The sequence below is a fragment of the Pimephales promelas genome, chromosome 4 (assembly GCF_988280905.1).
Source record: "Pimephales promelas chromosome 4, fPimPro1.hap1.1, whole genome shotgun sequence".
Lineage (NCBI taxonomy): Eukaryota > Metazoa > Chordata > Actinopteri > Cypriniformes > Leuciscidae > Pimephales > Pimephales promelas.
The window spans coordinates 21,476,430-21,482,598 of NC_142772.1; the positions used below are offsets into that span (position 1 = coordinate 21,476,430).

Consider the following 6,169-nt stretch of genomic DNA (forward strand, 5'->3'; position numbering starts at 1 on the left):
TAAAACAATAATTATTAAATACATTTTGTAAAGTAAATGTATAAATACTAATAGTAAAAAAAAACATATTTGAATGGAAAAGGGGTTACTTGCAGTTTTAGCATAAATTACTGTAAGTTGTCATTTTCACTAAAACATTTTTTTTTTTTTAAATGTTTAAATAAACAACGCATTCTCACCCCAAGGCGTCACCTTTGACCATGCTTCAATATTTGAGGTTTAACTTTTTATATTTTAGGTTCATCTAACTGACGCTAAAGGAAAGTTAGAGGACGCGGTTAGGTTTAGGTGTGGGGTGGGGGTAGGGTACACGCGATCCTAGGGCGTCATCTAACTGACGCTAAAGGGCGCCTAAAGCGTCAGATATTGAAGCATGTCCAAATGCTTCCCAAGGCGTCAGTTAAGTGACGCCTTGGGGGTGAGAATGGGCTGAAATAAAACAAAGATTGTTTGGGGTTGTTTTACTAGAAAACACTTGTAAAAAAGTTTTAAATTTCTACTTTTAAATTTCACGTTTAATTGATACTTGCGGTTTCATTGTAATTGTTTGTGAAAGTACAGAAACTACCAATTTCTGAAGGATTTTTCGTTTTAGCGTTTATTCGTTTAATAAATAATTTAATTTCAATTGCTTTGGTAACGGGATCGAATAGTTAAGCTTCATATATGTGATGATTATACCAAAATGCAAACATATATATATATATTTTTTTTTGGATACAGCTGAGAAGGTTCTAAGACCAGACATTTATACTTTTAAGGTGAAGGAAATGTTATTTGAAATTTTAGTTTTTGTAATATCTCTAGTAGTTGTCTCCAAAAAAACCCAACAACATTTAATGCTTTAAAAAGGGACTCCACAGAGTACGCTATTTATGGAAAAATGCTTTTTAATTTTTGTGTTTTTTTCCCGACTTATTCTTTTTTTTTTATTTGCCATCTAATGAGATAACCCCACAAGAAATATGCATGCATACATTTTATTGAAATATATGTATTTTTTAAATCATGTGGCATGATGACTTCATCCCAGTCTGCCTTCAGCTCCTTCGTTATTGGAAATCCAAGGTTATGTATACCTCATTAAGCTAAAAATGGAGAAAGCATGCTAATTATGCCAGGTTAAAGCAGGGAGAATAAGTTGAAGGGGGGTATTCCTCAGAGAGCCTGTGTTATGAAGACGATGGAGCTGAACTTCCACTGCATGTTGGTTTCATTAGATCCTCTCTTCCTTCTTTTAGGCGCTTCTGGTAGTAGTGTTTCTCTTCACCCTTTTGTGAATGCATAATTGATTTTCAAATGTACTTTTTTTTGTACTAGCTCCCTCCCATCCCACCATATCGCTCATTCTTTTTATAATACTCTTTTCCCCATCCTTTCTCAAAGGAGCGGCCATGCTTTCAGAGTTCAGTGTTGATCCACGGCCTTTTAGTGCTACATGTTGTTGAACAGCTAACGATGAAAGTGAATAGTGTAATACACTCTTGAGTTAGCCATGTTGGATTTATCGCTTGCTAACTGTGCAAAAAGTGCTGGAGCTTTGAGAATGTGGGGAATGAAAGTGCTTATGCAATCTTTTATCTTCAAAGCTGTTTTTCTTTTTGCGGAGCCATGCGCTAGGGGTAATTGCAAAAGTATGAGGCCCCTAGGCTATTTCGGTTAAGTGTGTATGCTTTGAGTATTTTAACTTCACGCATTAGCAATCAGAGAGGTCACAATTAGATTTAACACTGTTTTTAAGGCTTCATTATGCCTCTGTGTCAACAGCAGAATAGATGGGCCTATCTTTCCAAAGCATCGTTTTTAGAAATGCTCGCAGGCACTTTCTAATCTATGTTTTTCAGTGTTGTATTGTTTTTTGGATTTGAATTGTACTACTAGAATGTTTTGTTTCCTCTGATACCTAACAATATATATATATAATTGTCATTGATGGATAGTTGTCAATGATTCAACTCCCATTGCAAATCAGGTTTATTGGCAATATTTATTGATTTCCAGCTGTTTGCAATGAACAAATCAAACAAAAGTAATTTAAAATAGCTCAACACAAGAAATGTTTTAAGTGGTTTCCCCAAATTCAACTGAAAATGCAACTTTTAATGAGTTCTGCAGTCTCAGAATTATTCAACCCTTTCATGGCACCCATATTTAGTACTTAGTAAAACACAGTTTTGCTGTTATGACCTGCTGCAAATGAGATATATAAACCAGACCTCATTTTCTGGCAGCATTTCTGAGGAATCTTTGCCCATTCCTCATGAGAGCATTGGCCTCCAGTTTGTGTGCTGCAACTCCCTTCTTCAAATCCCACCAGAGATTTTCTATGGGGTTCAAGTCAGGTGACTGTGATGGCCATTGTAAAATCAAGCCTTGGTGGAATTTGAGGTACAGTATGTTTGGGATCATTGTCCTGTTGGATGCCCAAGTTTCAGCTTCCTCACTGACGCCATGACATTTTCTCTTAGGATTTCCAAAAATGAATCCACCTTTCCTTCCACATGCTGGAGGTTTCCAGTGCCAAAGGATGCAAATCATCCCCAGAGCATCACCGATACACCAGCATGCTTAACTATTGGAAGAGTGTTCTTTTCAGTATGTTGCTACCAAGTCTTGCTGCAGGTCTTTTGCAGTCACTCGAGGGTTTTTCTGAATCTGCCTTCTCAGAAATGTTGTCTATAGCTTCCTTTTTCTGTCCCTTCCAAATAGTGTAACCACTGTTCCTTTAACTTTGAACGTGCAAGCTATGCTACCAATGTTGTCTCTTGGAACATTTAGTGCATTTACTGTTCCTTGTTTGTCAATGGTGCAATGATAGGCTATCTTCTCTTAACTTTTTGGACCATTCTTTTGACTTAGCCATATTTATAACATGCAAAACGTGACACTCATCAAACCTAGCCAGTTCACTTCATGTGTTCTATCTCAAGCACACCTGGTGCAACTAATGATGCCCTTGATTAGTTACATCAGGTGTGCTTGGGACAACACCTGTTTTGCAGATTTGTGCTGTTGTGAGGGATTCTATTCAGGCGTTCAAATAATTTTGAGACTCTCTAAATCATTAAAAGTTGCATTTTCACTTAAATTTGGGGAAACCACTTGAAATATTTGCTAAAATGTAAAACTTTTTTTTTTTTAAAAACACTTATTTATTTCAGTAAAACACTTTACCTTATTGCTAAAATGTAAAACCTATTTTTTTAAACACTTATTTATTTCAGTAAAACACTTTACCTTTACTTTACCTTACCTTATTTAAATTACCTTATTGAAGTGTGAAGTGTCTTGATATCAGGCGACCCCAATTGGCTTTATGCACAGCTGCACTACTTCCTGAACTTAAGCCAGCTCCTTTGTTTCCTGTCTGCCATTATTGGACAAATTGATTAGTTCAGGTGTGCCTGACCTCAGTAGTCACGGCAACAATAATCAGACACACCTGAATTAATCAAGCTTGGCCAATAATGGCAGACAGGAAACAAAGGAGCTGGCTTAAGTTCAGGAAGTAGTGCAGCTGTGCATAAAGCCAATTATGTTCCTCTGTGGGCCAGATTAAACCTTGTTCTAGCCTATATATTAAGTTCTATATATTGACTTTAGCACATTTCCACTTTGTTTTAAACACTGTTCTTGCATTCAAATTAAGAGTGGTCCACTGCTGCGGAATAGGCTTTATGCACAACTTACTTCCGCATTCTCTGTAAAACAGGTCGCATCGCTTCCGGTCCAGGTCTTTTGTATGTGCTTCATGAAATTTTTTGCGGTTTTACTCAAGATAACTTAAAAGGAGCGAGCAAAGATTAGCAAAACAATATCCCTCACATGTGCAGATTGATATTTTAAACGTTTTATATTTTTTATTCTTCACAGCAACGTTTAGATATTTAAATGGAATAAAACGCCAATAACAAAGTGAACTAGTTAGGTTAGCTGATTACCTTAAATATCCATAGATATCGTAATCAGTTCTTACGGCCGTTAACACTTTCTCTGACAAGCGGATGCGATGAGACCCGTTTTCCGGTTTGGTCACGTGACGCGCGGCATAAAGCCTACTGAAACTGAGGCAGCTCTATGGATACTCCTATCGACAAGTCGTTTTAGGCGATGCATTGTTGTATCAATGTTTGGAACACAGCCCTAACCTGTCATAGCTGAAGCGAATATTGTTGTTCATCTCCTAACAAGGCCACATAATAAGGTCTGGATAGATTAAATGGTATGCAAACAATCAGTTCTTGTAATCATGTTGGATGCAGGAGAAATGGGCAGGAACAAAGATCTTAACATCTTTGACAAGGGCCAAATGGTTATGGCCAGGTGAATGGGTCAGAGTATCTCTGAAACTATAAGTCCTGTGGGTTGCTCCTGGTTTGCAGTGGCGAAAAATTTACTTACATGGGTCCGAGGAGGGACAAACCCCAAACTGGCAATAGGGTGTTGGGCACATCGATTTACGAGGGCAACGAAGCTTATCCTGTCTGGTCTGAGCCAATAGAAAGTCTACTGTGGCCAAACAAGTCACACTAGTTTTTAATTATGGTTATGGGAGGTTGGTTGTGGATAGTTATTGGTAACGCCTACAATGTGAGTGTCGTAACTGGACCTTGAAGCAGTTAAAGAAGATCTCCTGGTGGGAGTCCTGTTTTATTTTACATCACCATGATGGCCGTGCACTTAAGCACCGTTTACCTGGGAAAGGGATGGCACCAGGATGCACTGTGGGATGACAACAAGCCGGTGGAGGAAGTGTGATGCTCTGGGCAATGTTCAGCTTGGAAACCCGGGGTCCGGCCATTCACGTGGATGTAAATTTGACGTGCCACCTAAACGTTGTTGCAGACCAGGTACATGGTATGGTGTTCCCTGGTGGAAGTGCTTTATCTGAGCAGGAGAATGCACCAATTCTACAGGAATGGTTTGAGGAACATGATGAAAAGCTCAAAGTGTTGCCCTGGCCTCCAAATTCCCCAGATCTCAGTCTAATTGAGCATCTGTGAGATGTGCTGGACCAACAAGTTCGATCCATGGCTGCTCCAACCTACAGGGCATGAAGGATCTGCTGCTTACTTCTTGGTGCCAGAGACCACAGGACACCTTCAGGGGTGTTGCAGAGTCCATGCCTTGGCGGATCGGCAATGTTTTGTCAGCAGGCGTTGGACCAACAGCATACTATTTTGAATAATTAAAGAAAATTGTAGTTTTACAAAACATTTATATGTCAAATAAATGCTGGTGAATTTTCTTTTCATCAAAGAATCCTAAAAAAGGTATCATGGTTTCCTCAAAAATCTTAAGCAGCACAACTGTCTTCAATATTAATGATAATCTTCAGCAGCAAGATATACAGTATATATATATATATATATATATATATATACTGTCATGTATGTATGTATCTGACTATAAATTGGGTAACAGGGTTGAATGGATGAGTTGGCGCATGGATAAAAGCATTATATACTTTTATCCAAAGAGTGGCTGCCGAATACGTCAGTTATTCAGCCTCTTCCCCTAAAACACACAATTAGTCCTAACCCAGCATGTTGTTGTTGTTGTTTACCTCATCCACCTCAGCAGCTGTTTAGCAGCATCAGTATTTGGGCAAAAGCCAGGCCTCATTGTCCAGCCTTGGCAGAACAGTGGCATTCAAGTGGGTCACTTTGAATGAAGTCGGCTGGCCCGCTCTCAAAAGAGCCCCTCAAAGGATGCTCATAGGAGGGAACAGTTGCAGTGGTCCAGTTATACTCACGTACGCTCTCGGATCTCTCATGGCTTGAAGTACAGTTGCGGAGAGACTGCTATTGCTGCACCAGCTGTCTAAGGAAGGCTTGCCAGACGTCCCAGAAGGCCAAAGTAAGGGGGACAGGAGAGGCGCTAGCCGTTCGCAGGCCTTGTACCTGCCAGATGGGGGGACGCCAGCCAAACGTATTTAATTGCATGAAGGGGAATGATGTGCATCAAGCAGGCCTAAGGTTCTGAACTGAAGGTCATAGCCAGTGCGCTTCTCCTGATGGGTAGAAAGACTTCTGCATGCGGTGTATGCTAAAGCTTTCAGTCTATTCAAAATTGTTTCATTGGATCCAAACTACTAAATTAGAATTGGATTGGCTGAGGTTTTTGATGCCACTCAAACTGCAGGTGCAAATGGTTGCTGAATGTAAAG

General features: G+C 39.5%; 1 protein-coding gene across 1 annotated transcript in view; it reads left to right on the forward strand.

Moving 5' to 3' along the window:
* The window catches only part of arb2a (ARB2 cotranscriptional regulator A), a 204,520-nt gene that overhangs the window by 2,719 nt on the left and 195,632 nt on the right, over positions 1 to 6,169 (forward strand). The gene's annotated exons all lie outside the window — the stretch shown is intronic.